Source organism: Haliotis rufescens, unplaced genomic scaffold (assembly GCF_023055435.1).
Source record: "Haliotis rufescens isolate VD_foot unplaced genomic scaffold, xgHalRufe1.0.p SCAF_5, whole genome shotgun sequence".
NCBI classification, from domain to species: domain Eukaryota; kingdom Metazoa; phylum Mollusca; class Gastropoda; order Lepetellida; family Haliotidae; genus Haliotis; species Haliotis rufescens.
The window spans coordinates 42,559,580-42,579,744 of record NW_025964223.1 but is presented as its reverse complement, the minus strand read 5'-3'; the positions used below and the strand labels follow the sequence as shown (position 1 = coordinate 42,579,744).

The 20,165-nt window shown below is 43.0% G+C and overlaps 1 protein-coding gene across 1 annotated transcript in view; it reads right to left on the bottom strand.

Annotated features, from left to right (window-relative positions):
• The window catches only part of LOC124140041 (synaptotagmin-7-like), a 444,395-nt gene extending 426,508 nt beyond the window's left edge, over positions 1 to 17,887 (bottom strand). Inside the window, exon 1 of the mRNA XM_046507387.2 lies at positions 17,697 to 17,887. The gene's annotated coding sequence lies outside the window, so the exon portion shown is untranslated. The remainder of the gene's footprint in view (positions 1 to 17,696) is intronic.
• Positions 17,888 to 20,165: the final 2,278 nt, after the last annotated feature.

The following is a 20,165-nucleotide window of genomic DNA, read 5'->3' as shown; positions in this document are numbered from 1 at the left end:
ACGTCATCATAATGGCTTGACTGTGCAGTTTGAATATACCGAGCTCGATCGCGTGCTGAAAATGTCCTCGCTATACAGTCGACCTCGGTATGGTAGGTTTGTATTTGATTAAAACATATAAAATTAATGCGCAATGACTCTTTATATGTCGGTAAAACACTCCTCGGTATTGGCTGGGATTGTACAACCCTCAGGTTGCAATGACTAGGCTAGTAACACATTTGGGTTCGGGTTGCAGAGACCCGGCAAGTAAACCCTTGGGCTTCCGATAGTAAACACAGGGCATTAAAACCTCCGCCCTCGGTTTCACTGACCCGGTGCCTGCTACCCTTACATTCTACAATCTCAACCAAATCGAAAGAGCAGTGTTTTACCCTTAACGTACGAAAGCCTAATGGTAGCACAAACATATATATAGAAATTTTTCGTTATTTCAGTTATTTGTTTATTTCCTAGAAATTCGATTTCCATCATATTTTCGTAATTTCAATTATTTACTCGTTATTTCAAAGTTATTTAACAAAATCGAAAGTTCATATTTGTTCACGTTATTTCAATTATTTTCTCCAATTTACCACTTTTTTTACTTCGAATATTTTTTTGTCACTTCAAGTTTATTTTAAAAACGAGAACAAAAATCGAAATTTCAAGTTTTTCAGAAAAGAAATATTTTCGAAGTAGCTAAAAATACTCGCTATTTCGAGAAACTAATTGAAATAACGAGAAAATAATCAAAGTAATATAACGAGAAATGACTCGGAATTTCGAGAAAATAATTGAAATAACGAGAAATTTCGATTAAAAGAATAAATGCTACCAAAGTGGCACCATCAGGCGTCCGTATTTACGCAACCCATATATCAAGCTTTTATCATCTTTAAAGCCCAAAGGCAGTTAAACAGAACACACAGAAACCCACCTGTGAATATTCTATGGAAATTGCGTATAAACCAGTAACCAATATTCTCAGACAAACGCGCTTAGATAATCTTCTGGAGACATTTACGTAATATGATTTGGTTCTATATCCCCTGGATTTCGATCCGTAATAACGGACGCCAGCATATGACCTCTTGGACTTTGTGGGGGACGATCTGGAGGAATTGGATTCGCTCTTGCCGATTCTTGGTTTAGATCGATAAAGAAGGTCTACATGAAGACATGGAGATAAGATATCGAGTCCCCACCAAATGTGATTATTAAGCCTTCGTGTGACGTTTCATTTTATGAAAACGAAACTCTGATGGAATTGAGTGTATTACTGAGATCCCACGCGACAATGTCTGGTTTAACTTTTCCAGACTCATCTCAAAAGTTTCGTTCACAGTTATTATAAATATTTAGTGCCCACTTGGTTGGAACGAAATTGAAAGCATGGAAATCAGAGGGGACAGACATTGAGAGGCGGATGGGATGTATTTTTGTGATTTGGGTTTAGCACACCTTTGATCATTAATTCATTTCTACCAATGTTTGTCAGACTAATATTGGAGGACACAGGAACGCAGCTCATTGTCATTTATCACGTCTGTGAAAAACACGAACACTGGTATGTATTGAGGATTCAAACCCAAGTAAAAAGGATCTGGACACGCATAAGGGAGATAATTCTGCACGCATTGCACAAGCTCCTTCCCAGCGCGTGACACCTTCGTTACACTCTCGGTAACAACGCTGCCACCAGTGTGGGCGCGGCCATTACAAGAATCATGAAATTTGGCCTCCAACCCCAAATGTAGTTTCGTTCATACTTTTGTTTATGTCTTTGGGAATGCCATCATAGTGAATTTTGAAAAGGTTTACGGCTGACCCTGTTTTCCAGATGAATTTACTTTGTTGTTTGTATAATCAGATTGGTTCGAGATTGCAGACTAACGGAAAATGAACCAACTTCTCCCTTACATTCTTACTATATCAATAACATGATAGTTTTAATGAGATAGAAATTCAAATTGACAAACAAAGAAAGTAATTTAGCAGCGGTAAGTGTATTCGGCGTGACGACTATCGTCACTTGTTTTGTGACATAACGGTTGCGATTTCAACTCCAAGCATGGTTGGGGCCACCTATCACTGTGGGGAGTTTTGACTGGTGGCAGCGATGGTATAGAGAGCTCCGCGAACAGACTATCGCTGTTAGGAGCTTGCGCATTGCAGTGACTGCGTCTACTGGAATGGGAAACCCGTGGCCCTTGCCACTATGTGATCATCGTAGTTTATTCTGCCCATGGTACAGCCACATCAGCCACATCAGTCGTGTATGCACAATGATATAATGATATGTTCTTCCTAAGTCTCATAAATATACACTGTAAGATTCACGCCAGTTCAACATTAGCAATGGACAAAAAATACATTAAATATACGCTCAGTAGGATTTGCTTCTGTAAGGAGTGGACCACATGAACACAGTTCCTGTTGACGTCTTCATATGAGGAACATGAGAAATATATCATGGTATTTTCGAAGTATAGCGCTCTTCGATCCTCATTTGAGATCTGTGCGGGGCGGTCGGGTAGCCTAGTGGTTAAAAGGTTCGCTCGTCACGCCGAAGACCCGGGTTAGATTCCCGACATGGGTATATGTGTGAAGCCCATTTCTGATGTCCCCCGCGTGATATTGCTGGAATATTGCTAAAAGCGGCGTAAAACCATACTCACTCACTGAGATCTGTGCACACTGTGATGGTGAATTTACAGAATCTCTTATGACCAGGGGGTATGGGACCCTTGTTTAGTTATGGACTCAGGAACATATTATCAATTATTGAGTGAGTGAGTGAGTGGGGTTTAACGCCGCTTTTAACAGTATTCCAGTTATATCACCGCGTGTCAGCTTAATGTTGGAGGAAAGCCCGAAGTGATGCAGGTCTCAGACGTTTACCACTTCGGTGAAACCCACGAGCACGGGTATGGTGCTGACGAACCTAGAAACATAATCGGGGCGAACCGGCATTCGAACCTACAATCATAGGTTTCTGGCGTGCCCAAGGGACGCAACTCTGAACAGCGAATCGCGGCACCTTAGACGACTGAGCCACCCGTGCCCCTATTATCAATTAGAGTTTGTGAACACCAGTCAAAGATTTGTCTTTGTTATTATGTTACAAATTACTGAAGCTGTTCTTGAGGTCAGTTAATAATGAGCATTATTTTATTTACATTTAACAAGGAAACAATATCCCCTGATTTTGTAAAAACGTGGAATCATATTGTAATAAGGATGCCAAAGAAGAAGTCAAAGATTGTCGGTGGAGTGAGGAGTACGGCGAGAGCAGTGTACGTTGGCCAGGGTGTGTTGCAGTTTATAATCAACGCCAAGAGTTTACACTGTGATGGTTCAAAACTACTCATCACAATCACCATTTGAACGTGTGATGTTTGTGATGCGGAATTACCGAACCATCTCAGTGTGTATTCTCTGGCATAGCTGACTGCGGTGTTCAGCAGCAACACACGGAAACGTCCCCAGGCCTTTGTACGGTGCAGTCGCTCCACCGGCAGGCTTTGGCTGGTGCTCTTTGTTCTCGGCACCGTGGGAGACGAGCCGACTTGAAGACGTTGTGTAGCGCCAAGAACGTCTTGTCTAATCAAGTAACGTCTGCCAATAGAACAGGGTTAGAAGGTTGGAGCAGGTCACAGGGTGCTGGCTAGAACTGCCAAGTGACCAGTACCGTTGGTCAAGGAGGTCATGTTTCAGAGGTTTCCAACAACTGTTGAACATCGTAGAAGGTTGAGATCGTTTTCTGTTTGTACCAGATTGATACCTGGAAGTTGTGTTCGAGTATACATGGAATCAGTGGGTGGGTGAGTTGGGTTTAACGCCGTTTTGAACAGTATTCCAGTTATACAAAGGCGTGTCAACTTCATGATCATGTGAGAGGAAATCCCGAAGTGATGCAGGTCTCAGACGTTCACCACTTTAGCGAAATCCACGAGCACGAATATGATGTTGAGAAACCTTGAAACAACATCGGGGCGAACCGGGGTTCGAACCCACAATCATAGGTTTGTGGCCTGCCCAAGGGACGCAACTCTGTATAGCAAATTGCGGTGTCACGCGTGACCCCTGCATAGATCCAGTTCACAATAAGCTCACGAATGCAATCGGGGGTCGTTCGTCATATGCGAGTGGGTGAGTGAGTGAGTGAGTGAGTGAGAGAGTATGGTTTTACGCCGCTTTTAGCAATATTCCAGCAATATGACGGCGGGGGACACCAGAAATGGGCTTCACGCATTGTACCCATGTCGAGAATCGAACACGGGTCATCGGCGTGACGGACGAACGCTTTAACCACCAGGCTACCCGACCGCCCCCAACCCCGAAACAGATTTGTTTGAATGTTACTGATACAGGTATGATTAGTTGAGGGAGTGGATAACCGAGTCTGCATCAAATACACCAAAAGCGTGAGCAAAGGTCCACACCATCTGGACACAATGAAAACAATCATCCAGGTCATGATCACCGAGTCTTACCACCCAATCCCTGTTAGTCAGCTCTCACGCCTGATCCATTCAGTCATCTCTTGATCGTGACGACAACCATATGCTGCTGGGGACCAATATTCTTACCCCAAATCACCACTGGTCATACGCTGAGTTTAAGAGGATGTGACAGAGCGTACTCAACAACAAAATGATTACGGGTAACTGTATATATCTCTTCGGGGAATAAAGTCATATATTCTGTGCTGCTTGAGCTTTTCAAGTGAGCAGAGTACGACATGAATCCCGATAAATTGTGGCTTCGATTTTGCAATCAAAATGTAATGTGAATAGTTAAATCAATACAACTTTCCCCAGTTCCGTAAATATCTACACAGCACTCAGTGAATTGATGTGCATGTTTTCGGGTTTTATTCTTGTCTAACCGAGCAAAACTAAAGAATATTCATGATTATAAAATCAATCGAAACATCTTTAAAGTTAACAGTTTAAAATGAACGATCATGGTCTGCATCGATCCGAAAGGTGATGGTGGTATGTGGTGGGTGTTATGGTGTGTGTGGATGTGTGTGTTGGGGGGTGGGTTTGGGTGGCGCTGAGTGGGGTGGTGGGGCTGGTGAGGAAAATTGTCTTTAAAGGCAGAACATGCAGAGTGCCATTCATCAGGGTTTTGATGAGATCTTTGACCAGCGCCTGTGCCAGTGCTAGAAACAGTGCTAGTGCTTGAACCAGTCTTGGTGCAAGTGCTCGGATCAGTGCTTGTGCGAGTGCTTGGGTCAGTACTTGTATCAGTGCTTGGATCAGCGCTTCAGCCAGTGCTTGGGTAAGTGCTTGTGCCAGTGTTTGGATCAGTGCTTATGCCAGTACTTGGAAAAACGATTGTGCCAGTACTAGGATAAGCCCTTGTGCCAGTATTTGGGTCAGTGCTCAAGTTGTGCCAATGCTTGGATCACTGCACGTGCCAGAAGTTGCATCAGTGCTTATGCCAGTGCTTATGCCAGTGCTTTTTAAACCATTATATGCAGTCCAAAGCCAGCCGACTTTTATTATGTGTCTGAGGCAGCAGCTGTCAAAGTGTTCATAAACGTACCTTCACCTCGCCTACAATATTACTAAATCTCCTCGCCACCATGTTTTATCGAACTTTGCATCTGTTCATTGTAATGGTGAAAGTCATAAATATAATTTACCGCTTTATAATTAAAAAAACCCCGCAAGTATGAGAAATCTATTTACACCAATGAAACAGTAACGCAGAAAACACCGTCTAAGTAACTGAGAGGAAAACGAGTTAATAGTTATACTTTATCGATGATTTTTTTTCAAAGGGGAAATGCATTCATGTATTGGCCGTTGGGGCATTAACGTCACGTTACCTCTTCTGTGAATGTCATTTATTTTCATGTTAACAGACTGAAAATATATTCCGTACTTAACCCGATTTATAACATTTCATCCAATATTATGGTAGCATGTGTGTAGCCGAGAAAAGAGTGTTATAAAGTGCAAAACCGTGTTTTTTTAATTAAATTACTAGCCCGTGGAATAAAAATGTTTTGATATGAATCCATTCCATTCCGACATATTATGTGCCCAGGAAATCAAACTATCGATCTGTTATAAATTGAGCGGGAGATCTACAATGAGCATGATATATAGTTCATGTGATGCTAATGTCAGAGGTTGTATTCATCAAGAGTAGTCTTTACCCATGCAGGAAGTTTAACATGGAAGCTGCAAGAAGAGGAAATAACTGTTATCCCTTAATATGAGTTAGGGAGTAGGGAGATGAGAGTGGGCGAGAGAGAGAGAGAGAGAGAGAGAGAGAGAGAGAGAGAGAGAGAGAGAGAGAGAGAGAGAGAGAGAGAGAGAGAGAGAGAGATAAATGAGATAAATGAGAGGGAGAGATTGTAGAGAGAAAGATGGGAAGAGGAGGGAGAGGGAGATGTTAGAGGAAGGAAAGATGGGGAGCTGGGAGAGGGAAGAGATATGGTAGAAGAAGGAAAGATGGGGAGAGGTGGGAGAGGGAAGAGATATGGTAGAGGAAGGAAAGATTGGGAGAGGGAAGAGATCGATATGGTAGAGGAAGGAAAGATGGGGAGAGGTGGGAGAGGTTGGAGAGGGAAGAGATATGGTAGAGAGAAGAAAAGATGGGAGAGTCGGGAGGGGGAGATGGTAGAGGAATGAAAGATGGGAGAGGGGAGAGATATGGTAGAGGAATGAAAGATGAGAAGAGGTGGGAGAGGGGGAGAGAGATGGTAGAGAGAAGGAAAGATGGGAGAGTCGGGAGGGGGAGATGGTAGAGAGAAGGAAAGATGGGAGAGGGGAGAGATATGGTAGAGGAATGAAAGATGAGAAGAGGTGGGAGAGGGGGAGAGAGATGGTAGAGAGAAGGAAAGATGGGAGAGTCGGGAGAGGGAGATGGTAGAGAGAAGGAAAGATGGGAGAGGGGAGAGATATGGTAGAGGAATGAAAGATGGGGAGAGGTTGGAGAGGGAAGAGATATGGTAGAGAGAAGGAAAGATGGGAGAGTCGGGAGAGGGAGATGGTAGAGGAATGAAAGATGGGAGATGGGAGAGGGGAGAGATATGGTAGAGGAATGAAAGATGGGAGAGGTGGGAGAGGGGAGAATTATGGTAGAAGAAGGAAAGATGGGAGAGGTGGGAGAGGGAAGAGATATGGTAGAAGAAGGAAAGATGGGAAGAGGTGGGAGAGGGAAGAGATATGGTAGAGGAAGGAAAGACGGGAAGAGGTGGGAGAGGGAAGAGATATGGCAGAGGAAGGAAAGATGAGAAGAGGTGGGAGAGGGGAAGAGAGATAGTAGAGAGAAGGAAAGATGGGAGAGTCGGGAGAGGGAGATGGTAGAGAGAAGGAAAGATGGGAGAGGGAAGAGATATGGTAGAGAGAAGGAAAGATTGGGAAAGTCGGGAGAGGGAGATGGTAGAGGAAGGAAAGATGGGAAGAGGTGGGAGAGGGAAGAGATATGGTAGAGGAAGGAAAGATAGGAGAGGAGGTAGAGAAAGATTGAAGATGAAAGGAAAGATGAGGGGGAGGCCATTACGAATCAAGTTAACTACAACTCATAAGGAAAACTGGGATATGATCACATGGGTGTGACAACGTTGCTCTACAGTCGTAATGACAAGATCACTTTGTGAATGATGATCAAAGGTCACGAATCACAAAAAACATCATACGTGCTGATCCCCGGGATAGGCCCGGGATAGTCGGGGATCCATGAGGCTTTGTGGACCCGCCTCATCGCCTTCATCTCGCCCTTGAATCCTCACTTTCGCTGATTGGACATTACACGTATTTTTAAATGTATACTTCGTATGCATCTTCTCAACAAAGTTCAAAACTTTGACAACTTCTGAAAGACGAGATAAGAAACAATATAGTGTCACTGACTACGTTAATGAGTCTCATTGTGTACTGACAGAAACAGGTGGACTATATTACCCTCAGTTATTGCCCATGTTTCGACAATAAATATACGTGTATGACAGAACAGGTGGCTCTGTTCCCATTGAGGAACGTGAATGTTACATACATGTACACATACACCATAAGGAAAGTGTCAAGGAGATATATTGCAACCCTTTTCTTCTACTTCCAAATATCCATCCGTTAACCACAGTTAGAACTGTTTAGCCACCAGTTTTTGCAAGCTATAAGAAACATACTGCACTTCCTGGTACTGGGTTTTTTAGCTACTCAGGAAGGAAAGAATTCCCGTTGCTTCCCCGGAGGCTCATTGAGGCAGAATTGGAGAAGTAACTGGTCGACGTGTATCGATTGGAACCCACACGAAAATAGTTGACAAAACACCTCTGTTTCATTCACTTCCGTTGGTCCAGGGAAAATGAGATAAACTCGTTGTGTGCGTTGATCCGTTTGAGATGATCTTAATCTGGTTTGAAGACCAGTGCTGAAGATTAAGGCCGTGTCTGTATGCATGTCAGTGTTCCGGTAGAAGCTGGAACCTGAATCCAATGTAGGCTGTGAAGTACATGTATGTGGACCTCAGTTAATATTTGGGGTCGGGGTATTTCGTTGACGAGAAATTTTCAGTCATAACACAGGAAATGATATAAGTTTGCGGCTGGTGTGTGGACATGATTATAACCTTCTCACCTGAATCCCGTAGGTCATCACACGTATTGGGAGGAAAGCAGATTTATTTGTTCTCTTGACGATCACAGTATAACACAATCCAGCAGCAATTGTGAACCGAACATAAATGTTGCTCGATATTAAATTGTTCTATGGTCGATTTTTCTTAGAATCGGCCGTCATGTTGCACGAACTTTGCGCACTTTGCGGTTTACGGTGGAATCATGTAGACAACGGCAAGAACAAAATGTGGCATGGAATGACACATGTGCTGTGTAAATGCGTTTGTGGCAGTTGATATAATGAACAATATTCCAGGTGGCGTGGAACTAGTGGTTGACAGCATGAGCAACGGGAACCACAAACCGATTGTAACCATCATATTGCAACCATCCAATCTTTATTGAAGTCAGCTATTACAACACACATTTGATATCAGAGATTACATCAATATTCCCGAGGCAAGGGAGTTAACTGACTATAAAGTCCAGTTTCCACCCTCGCCGAACTAGGCTGGTATTCTGGAGTGATGTTTTGGCTGGACTAACGAGTCTATGCATCGTCTAATCAAAATCGCGTAACGAACTAGACATCCGGCTCGTTAACAACATGGATTTCAACATGCAGACTTCGGTCGACTGCGGGATTTGCAAGGCCCGTCAACTGGGCGTCGACAGCTATTTTCCAAATATTTTCACGCTTTTCATCAAGGTGATCAAGTGATTTGATGCACTTCGCAAAGTAAGACCCGTTTTATTACAATACAGATCTCATGATTATCGATCAGATCGTCTTGAAGAGACGCCGCCATTTCATTTATAGCAAGTAATATGAGAGGTAGAATCTGATTGGAGGAGGGACATAGAAGGGGCATAACTCGTAATAGTCACTGGTGTCGCTACGATCGAGCCACGAAATTCAAAAAAAGTTCAACAAGGGTGGAAACTGGACTTATAAAGTCAATTAACGCCCTTGCCTCGGGAAGATGAGATTTACGGTGAGGTGAGGTGAAATGGGGTTTAACGTCGCGTCCAAGATTATTGCACTTATATAGCAACATGCATGTACGTGTGTGTGTTTGTGTGGCTGCTTGTACTAGTCCGGACTGATGCCGATTTATAGTGCTAGCTCACTGAGATACCATGCCGCAGTTTAACATGAATACCCCACTCAGACACAGTATACTGACTCCGAGCCGACCAGTCCTTGTGTTAGCCCCTTAATGCCGAGCGCCAGACAGGGTAACAACAAGTACCATCTTGAGATTTACGGGGCGCAGGGTGTGTGTTTTGCTGGTTGTGTAGAAAAGGAACAGCAACACGTCTACCGACAGATTTACAGTACACCAATCACAGAGCATCACAGCAATCGTGTCAGCTTAATGCAGTTCTTTGACGATTGGAACCAACGATCAGTGAGTCCTGGCTTAAACAAAGATTAGTTTGCTTTATGTCAAGGTTTGCAACACGTTCTTGCTTTAACCGTAGAACAGTTTTGTAATAACCATCATATGCAATTAACTGCTGGTTTGTAAAGGTTCCGTAGTGACAAGCTATAGGCAGGCGGTGCCTAATAGAGGCCATTCTGAAGATGGAATCTTTGAAGTTTTCGATCTGCTACTTTGTACATCTTTCCTTCCAGCTTTCAAGCAACTAATTGAGTCTCTCTCTTGATTCCACGTTTCTAAGTACACTTTTATCACACGCTATTATTGCCCTTCCTTGAATATGACGTGCTGTAAATGATAGTTTTTATCATCAATGCTTCCAACATCTTCAGGCTTTCATTGTTTATTCCTCAAATGACAGCCGTTTCTATGCTAATGACGTCTTTTCCTTCAGTGATCCTTGGAGAAGCCTCTCAAATAGACATCATTAATTATATTCAAAACACAATTATCTGTTAGCGGAGATCGTTACACGTGTCACCGGCGTGAGGCAAAGCCAGACGGGGTATAGCGGTATATAAAGCGTCGCCCTTCTTGAGGTGATCTCCAATGACCATCGACAACACTGCCAAATCAATATTCCAGACATGAAAAGACAGTAATTCTTTCCCGAGGTAATGATATAGGTGTCCTCACACTGGAAACGGACTGTTTGTAGAGCTGCAGTTTACAGATCGCCTTGGGTTAGCATGTTGTTTTACACGATAGAATAAATGGATGAACCTTTGAGGATGGTAATTCAAATGATTTTGTTTTAATTGTTGTGAAAATATGTTTAATTCAGGCTACAAATTCCCTTATGTTATATGAGGATTCTGGTTCAGCACCTTATTATATTATATACATACCACAAACAGAATATTTTCCTCTTTATGAGAATACGAACTCGCGTCTGACGATTGCTTAATCCCTCTGGCGACCATCGCCCACATGGGTTATTTCGGAGTTAAACCTAGTGTGTTTTGAAACGTTTTGACGTCGTCTCACTGCTAATCGATCGATACCTCTTATTTTAATGTCAAATTAAAATAAGAGGTAAGCAATTGGTATCTCATTTTAACCAAACACAATCAAACATTCTTGAATCATATCATGGTAGAATGAGTGAATATTGTGTTACGCCGAAGTCAGCAATATTACATCTATATCACGGCGGCCTGTTTACATCGACTCTTTGCCAGGCAATTCAGGAAGGCAATTGACCAAAAAGTTGTGTCGCAATGATCCACGATTAGGAACGATGCAAATTATAAATACTAGCTCAAGTTAAAACAACAACATATAATACAAGTTCGCATTCGTCAACCTATTGGAAGGTTTTGTTTTGGCCAAGTCTGGACAAGGCAAATCGGAATCAGCCTACGCCGTCTGGGTACCATGCACACAATCAGCAGGATCTAGATAAGGCATCGAGACAACCTCGTTTTAGTTGACTCGAGCGATATCGGGTACAACGTGCATGGAATCATGGCAGCAAGTATTGTGAACGCATGTCTTCATGGTTCAACATCATGTTATACAGTTGTAAATAGAACAGTTACTAAATATTGACACATAAAGTAATTTACTCGTAACAGTTTTCCCTGTTGTTGAGAGGATTAATTTAGATGGCAAGAGAATAAGTGATTTATATTGATGACATATTAAAGAAAAATATGAGGCTTGTAAAAAATCGAGTGTGCTTGATGTTTAACGCCGCACTCAGCAACATTTCCGGAAAATGTAAATAATCGAGTCTGGACCAGACAATCCAGTGATTAACATCATGCGCATCGATCAACGCAATTGAGATACGATGACACACATCAAACAAGTCAGTGAACCTGACCACCCGATCCGGTTAGTCGCCTCTTACGACAAGCATGGGTTGCTGAAGACCTATCCTAACCCGGATCTTCACGGGTCAAATCGAGTGGGGACCAGACAAATCAGTGGTTGATATTGTGAGCAATGTCCCACGCCATCGGAGGACAATGGCAAGAGTTATTTTAGTTGCCTCGTACAAGCATAGGTTACTGAAGACCAATTTAATCCCGGACTCCCCATGGGATGATGGATTGAGTGAGGGTGACGCCGATATGAACAGAAGTCATTTTAGAAGTTCATGGTAGAAACGAACACGTCTATGCAAAACGACGGGAAGGGGCGTTGAAACATTGTTCAAATAACTATAAACTATCTCATAGAAATACCCGATGTCCATTAACTGAAACGAAATACATGCACTAAAACGAATAGATTCAGCAAATCTGAACCTCAAGGTTAATGAAAGGCCGTGAGAAACTTGTAATCAAAGCATAATATTAAACAAAAGTACTAATACCCATGCCAACACGACACATTCACACCGCAGAGGCTGCCAGAGAAAACTAAAGTGTGCATAGTATTTACGACACACGATTTTCATATTTCTCACTTGTTACCTTAATAACCAGGAGTTTGATATTGAATGTGATGATCGATGAAAATATTAACCCTACAGTCGGCAAAATCTTGTTTGTCAAAATAGCATGGCATAAACGAATCACATACCGTAGTGTTTAAGCTATACACACAATGTGTGTATATTTACAGAAACGACATAGGGCTTAACGACGAGAGGCACATTAGTCCCTCTCATAAATGTATGTGACACTTATGGCTTGTAAACGTCCTGGAATACTAGCTGGAACCAAGATTAATGACGTGTTTATAGTATGGTGGTATTGCTGGGTGCAGCGTTTGGCAACCCCAAAATTCACCTTCACCAAATTGGTGGATGGCGAACAAGACAATCATGCTTATCCTTATACCTGATGAAATCGCAGATTTTCAGTGACCTATTCGTATAATTTTCATCGTTTTCACCTTCTGCGCCCAGTGAAGTATGTATTGGTGGATAATCGAGATATCTTTTTTTTGGCTTTTTTAGTTTAACAGAACTGACGGTTTTAGTTTAACAGAACTGACATACTTCCTTTAAGACCAGACCAACTGATGTTCTGACGGGTGGTGTGGTCTTGGATTTATTTTTAAAATGAAACTGCTCCAGAAAATACCGGTAAAACCTATTTCCCCTCAGGTTTCACTAAACAAAGATTTGTCTTGAATGTCAAGGAATGTCTTGAACCAATGAGCGAAAAACACTCTGTCTCAACCAAGAGTTTGTTGTTTTTGTTTGACACCTCACTCAGCAAAAATGCCGGCTATATGCCGGTCTCTAAATATCCAGTGATTGACATCATGATCATCGAGCTACACAATTGGGACTCGATGACATGCATCAACTAAATCACCAAGCCTGACCACCCGGTTCCGGTGCCTCTTACAACAACCATGGGTTGCTGAAATCAATTCTAACCCGGATATTTCGCAGATCCAGCTCTTTGTAGTATACCAAATGTCACACCGGGGACGTATATTTGATTCGAACCCACGATCAGCATATCACGGAGTGGCTAAGGGACGCAACGGTGCACACTGAGTACGACGCCTTGGGCCACAGGGCCATGTGCGCTCTTAATGCCAACAGTGAGTGAGTGAGTTGGGTTTAACGTTGCTTTTAACAGTATTCCAGTTATATCACCGCGTGTCAGTTGAATGTGGGAGGAAAGCCCGTGATGCAGGTCTCAGACGTTTACCACTTCGATGAAACCCACGAGCACGGGTATGGTGCTGACAAACCTAGAAACATTATTCGGGCGAACCGTGATTCGAACCCACAATCATAGGTTTCTGGCGTGCCCAAGGGACGCAACTCTGCACAGAGAATCGCGGCGCCTTAGACGACTAGGCCACTAATGCCAACAGACACCAAGTTATACCAGCGTAATAATCCATGAACAGTTGGACTTTATACGACCTAAGTTGATACACAGCAGTATGATCGCAGTTCCTTCAAACGTTAGCAGTCGCTGAGGTTAAATCGAACCTAATAGAAATGTCTGCAGCTGAAGTATCCAGTGTTTTATAGACCCTAATACAAATGTCTGCAGCTGAAGTATCCAGTGTTTTATAGACCCTAATACAAATGTCTGCAGTAGAAACATTCAACGTCAGTGTTCAGCAGTGTTCAGACAGGTTGCCATGCCTCTGGATTGCGTCTTCCTGCGTCTGCTACAGAGCAGAGAAGGTGATTTTGTAAGGTCTTGTGTTATGGGATTCGCAACAGTACCACAGCTCTCGCGTTTCGGAATATTGAATACTGTCTCACCATGGTAACCCCAGCGGGTAGCTGATACATCGTGACCCCTGAAGACCCGGGGTAGAATGGGTCTTCAGCAACCCATGCTTGCCGTAAAAGGTGACTATGCTTGTCGTAAAAGGCGACTAACGGGATCGGGTGGTCAGGCTCGCTGACTTGGTTGATGCATGTCATCGATCCCAATTGCGTGGATCGATGCTCATGATATTAATCACTGGATTGTCTGGTCCAGAGTCGATTATTTACAGACCGCCGTCATATAGCTGGAATATTGCTGAGTGCGGCGGCGTTTAACAACAAACCAACCAACCAACCAACTGATACATCAAAATTCACTGTTACCCAGTATAATGGTCTTTAGCAACCAGTGCTTGCCGCAAAGGCGATCATGCTTGTCGTAAGCCCTGACTAACGGGATCGGGTGGTGAGGATTGCGGACTTAGTTGATATATGTCATCGTATCCCAATTGAGTAGATCGATGCTCATGTTAATCACTGGATTGTCTGGTCCAAACTCGATCTTTAACAGATGCTGTCAGCAATTAAACAACAAACAAACCGTTTTGTGTCGTAGTCACATAGCACTTTTATCCAACCATATTAAACGCAATAGGAAACAGAGCAAAGAAAATATAGAGTTTGTATCAAACATCGACTGTCCATTGCAGCCTACTACAAAAGGTCTTCGGTGTTTACGCCATCAGGAAACCGACACCTGAGAAACCGTCCATCGTGTTGAAAAAAACCGCGACACGCATCGGGGTAATACCTACATACAGCGTCTGTAGTGGAGAACGCTACCTGACACTACTCACGTCTACACTGAATCAGACCGACTATTAAAACATCCATCAGGATATGAATGGCAACGGAGGACCGAGTAAATATTATGGTCAGGTTCATCTGTCTGAAGATCTATGATTCCGTCCCAGACGCATTTCCAGCAACTGCTCAACAGTGGCCTTTATCTAATCAAGCCCCTCCTTAACCATCCTCGACAACCCTACTCACGGTTATGCGTGACAAGTATAAACGAGGTGCCATAATCAATATTTATAGTACTCAAAACAAATTAAAGAACAACCGCAATTTGAAAACTGCGCGTTGCAATCCCACCAGCCAGGGGTGAGTGAGTGAGTATGGTTTTACGCCGCTTATAGCAATATTCCAGCAATATCACGGCGGGGGACACCAGAAATGGACTTTACACATTGTACCCGTGTCGGGAATCGAACCCGGGACTTCGGCGTGACGTGCGAACGATGTAACCACTAGACTACGTGAAAAACGGCAGTTCTTCAACTTATTTTGAGTAGTATATATTCTGTCAGTAAGTTGTACAGATCTCGAAATCTGAATCAGGAATCAGTTGGCTAAAATGTAACTTTTTTTTTTCATGTTATAAATGACATATTTCGGACGTAATCCTATTCCAAGGTCTCGTGTTGTTCTTTGTGTTAATTTGTGTTAGGGAAGTGGGTGGGGTGGGGTCTCGTTACCTGTGGCAGTGAGGTAGCCTTGTGATTAAGGCGTTCGTTGGTCATTACGAGAGCCCGGGTTCGATTCCCCGCGTTAATGGGGACAATGTGTGAAACCCGTGTGTGGTGTGACCCCAATTCCATTGTTGAATTGTTGCTAAAAGCGATGTAAAGCAATGCGTACTCATTCAAGAGTTCAAGAGGGTAATGTGAGCAAAATACGTTCACCCAAAACACACCATGGTATAAGCAACACAAAAATGAAGCAGCGATTCCGAGTTTCCGACAACCAAATATTCAACTTAAGGGAGTAAGTGATTTACATAATTATTCTTCTCTAAACAGTAGTTAGGTCCTTAAAAAGATTGCTCTCTTGGTGTTCAATTTGCAAAGAAACCCGATGCAGGTATACCATTTTGTTGAAACGCAAGAGCGTGGGTATGGTGCTGACAGCTTAGAATAGTAAACGTGTCGAATCTGGGATTCGAACCTACAATAGAAGATTCTGGCACACTCAAGGGGCGCAACTCAGCATAGCACATCGCGGTGGGTCACCAGTGCCCTTCGATTTAAGATAACCGATAAGCATATACGAGTTTCTTATAGATTTTTTTTATGGTATTAAAACCGAGGATACACCATATGCCAGATTACCCTCGGGATCAATATACTATTGTTCACATTGCAACATTGCGCTCACGCATACTGCATACCTTCCCTAATGAAAACATTTATTAAATCATCAATATGTACAAAGATTCACATATGACAACTACAATACGTCTTACGTCAGCAGCAACAGCACAGTCAGCAGAAACGTTCCCCCGACGTCACTGACGACTCTCTAATGTAACATATTGTTTATCATACATGATTAGCGAACGACGACGAGCAAAGCAAACATGGTAATTAACATCATGACATTTGCGTAATGGTTGTAAATTCAAGAGAGTCTTCGTAGGTAGGGATCGATATCTGGATTCTTCCATGTCAGCGAGACATGATGCTTTTAAACACTGCATCACGTATCTCATTGTTGTGACGGACATGTAACGTACTCGTGATGGTTGACAAAACGTGACATTGAAGAAACCCTTATTGGCGAATAAGTTTGGTTTTGCGCCGTTTTCGCAATATCACAGCGTTGGATGCCAGAAATGGGTCTTACGCATTGTGACCATTTTGGGAATGGTGCCCATGCAGGAATCGAACGAGGGTTTGACTAGGTGACGAACCGACGCTTTAACCACTTGGCCACCCTCTTCCTATGTCAGATAAATAGACATCGAAACATTGTCAGGAAACAGAATGATACATGATGAAATCATTCTCTGAAATCATTCACATGTACAGTGAAACTACTTTTTCCGGATCTGAATGTATGTTTGTTGTTTAACGCCGCGTCAGCAATATTCCAGCTATATAACGGGGCCTGTATATAATCGAGCCTGGACCAGACAATCCAGTGATTGATATTGAGAACAACGATCCATACTGTCACGTCATCAACCAAGTCACAGAGCCTGACCACCCGATCCACTGAGTCTCCCCTAAGGCCAGCATAAGTTGGGGGCTCATTCTAACCCGGGGTCGGGGCGGTCAGGTAGCCTAGTGGTTGGAGCGTTCGATCGTCACGCCGAAGACCCGGGTTCGATTCCCGACATGGGTACAATGCGTGAAGCCCGTTTCTGGTGTCCCCCGCCGTGATATTGCTGGAATATTGCTTAAAGCGGCGTAAAACCACACTCACTCACTCCAACCCGGAGTCAATCACGGGATATTTTCAAAATATGGTAAAGCGTTGTTTCGTAGCGGATACGTGAGCATTCTGCCACAGGGCATATTATATACTCTTCGCCTGTGATATTCAAGATGTGCATAAATGTTACAGTACAAACAGATTTTTCGTACGATTGGAAAGCGTCTTTGAAAATTGAACCAGAGAGTCACACAAAGACTCACTGGTTAAGCCATACACTGAATAAAGGGGACATGTAACATCTATAAGTCGAAAAAGCACTTACCTGCACTGGCAGAAGGAGTAATGAGTAAGAATATCCGAGTCATCAAAGGTCAGAATCCTCACAAAGTCATCATTGATCAAGGCACACAAGAAAAAGAAGGTTACTAGTCTCTCGTTTCTGCGCATGCGCTGTAGCAATCATCACCCGGAAAGGACAAATTTAAACTTTTGGGAAGAAACTCTATTACAAGTTGATTTGAGCCTCTCAATAAATCAGAGCCTCTGTGGCACCGAGGCCAACATCACCAAGCTGTTAGGAGAAAGGTCTGCCGTGTCGATTTTTCGTTACGCAAGGGTCCGATCGCTCGGCGATGTACATCGGATAAGAAACGTGTACAGTGTTGATCGATAGGCGACATTAACCACGGACTGTCCGATCTGCAGTCGTTATTGCACCGTGTTGTGTTACAAAAGATGGGATTCTTACGCAGAAGCAATAACATGTGTCTTAACCAGGTGTCGATATCGAAGTGGCTGATGCGACAATATGTCTACCGCATCATGTTGCGCTGACGAGGATATGCAGACGGGACAACGATGCACGCACTCATATCCATGACATACCCAGGACACAGGAGTGAATTCTGTCTATAATATATGAGTTTGTATTACAAGAACTTGCAAGAGGTGATCGCACGGCAATTGGAAGATCCTCTGGAGCGTAAACACGTGTGATTGTATCATGAAAGCGGTTGATATGATTCAATAGAATTACAATCTGGACTGCGACTTCACCCGAATCAATACACACAAGCAGGAGGTTGAATTTATAGATGGATACTCAAAGAGGAGCAATAATTACCTTTCTATGCAAATGTAGGTTTACGTGTATTAACGTAATCTCGCCATGTGAACAGTGAAAATGATCGCAGCATTTGGAGGACTCTCTAGAGCATAAACACGTATAATGGTATTATGAAAGCGATTAATATGATTCAGTTCAATCTTGACTGCGACTTCCACCGAATCAATATACACAAGCGGGATTGTGAATTAATTGATGGATACATAAAGCGAAGCAATAATTACCTTTCTATGCAAATGTAGTTTCACATGTATTAGTACAATGTTTGTTTGTTTGTTGTTTAACGCCGCAATATTCCAGCTATATGACGGCAGTCTGTAAATAATCAAGTCTGAACTTGACAAGCCAGTGATTGACATCATGGGCTTCGATCCACGCAATTGGGATCGATGACATGCTTCAACCAAGTGAGTGAGTCTGACCACCCGATCCCGTTAGTCGCCTTTTACGACACACAAAGTCGCTTTTTATGGCAAGCATGGGTTTCTGAAGACCTATTCTACCCCGGATCTTCACGGGTCTATTCGTACAATGTATCGTAAAGGGGCCGACCCAGACAAAACACAAACATGTCCTTAGGTTTTACCAAATGAAACAACTATTCGCTGGATATACTGTATGTCGTAAAAAGTAAAGGTTTGGCTGCTTCTTTCACAAAAAACGCGTGTTTTAATTTGAAGCGGTGGGCGAAAAAATATCCTTTATAAACAAATCCAAGGCCTCTTTCCCCTATGATATTAGATGGTGGGCCCCTTACTGGTGAGTAGGCCTTACGCCATTTGAGCAACACTTAAGCCATATCACGGCAGAGGGACACCACAAATGGGCTTCACTCATTGAAACCATATTGGAAATCGAACCCGGGACTATGGCATGACGGCCAACGTTTGAACCACCCCGAATGATCAGATCAGAATGATATTCCAGCTACATCACAGGGGCTTCTAAATAAGTATTCACGCCACACGCGCTTTGTATTCCACTCCCACCAAACATTGCATGGGATGAGCGTCCACGAACGTGATGTCAATTAACACGTTTTGAAGAACCTACCTCAGAGGCTGGGCTGCTGGAGGATGAGAGCACATTTTATGACATTCAGAAAGCTCCCCAAATAAACGCGTTCAAGGAGGTCGAAGAATAAGGATAAAACACGACAGAGATTATGATTGCAAGTGGTTGCAAATCCCTAGGGATAGGATCTGAATAAAACATACTTGAGGATGACTGCTTTTATCATTTACTTTCAAAATTTATTTAAAAAATATCGCGCGGTATGATATACTTGAGTGGCTTGTCCTTGATACAGGAGTTGATTCGGGCGGCTTCTTGACAGTGTCGCACGTGCATGGCAAAGTGTCTCGGTACAAAAAAGCCTACTGTTTGTTTAACCTGTCGAAACCAATGTATCTTTTTTAAAAACTCAGATTTGATCTTTTATTTTATGACAATTATTTTATATTTAGTGAGTGAGTTGGGTTTAACCCCGCTTTTAACAGTATTCCAGTTATATCATGGCGTGTCAGCTTAATATGGCAGGAAAGCCCGAAGTGATGCAGGTCTCAGACGTTTACCACTTCGGTGAAACCCACGAGCACGGGTATGGTGCTGACAAATCTAGAAACAAAACGAACCGGGATTCGAACCCACAATCATAGGTTTCTC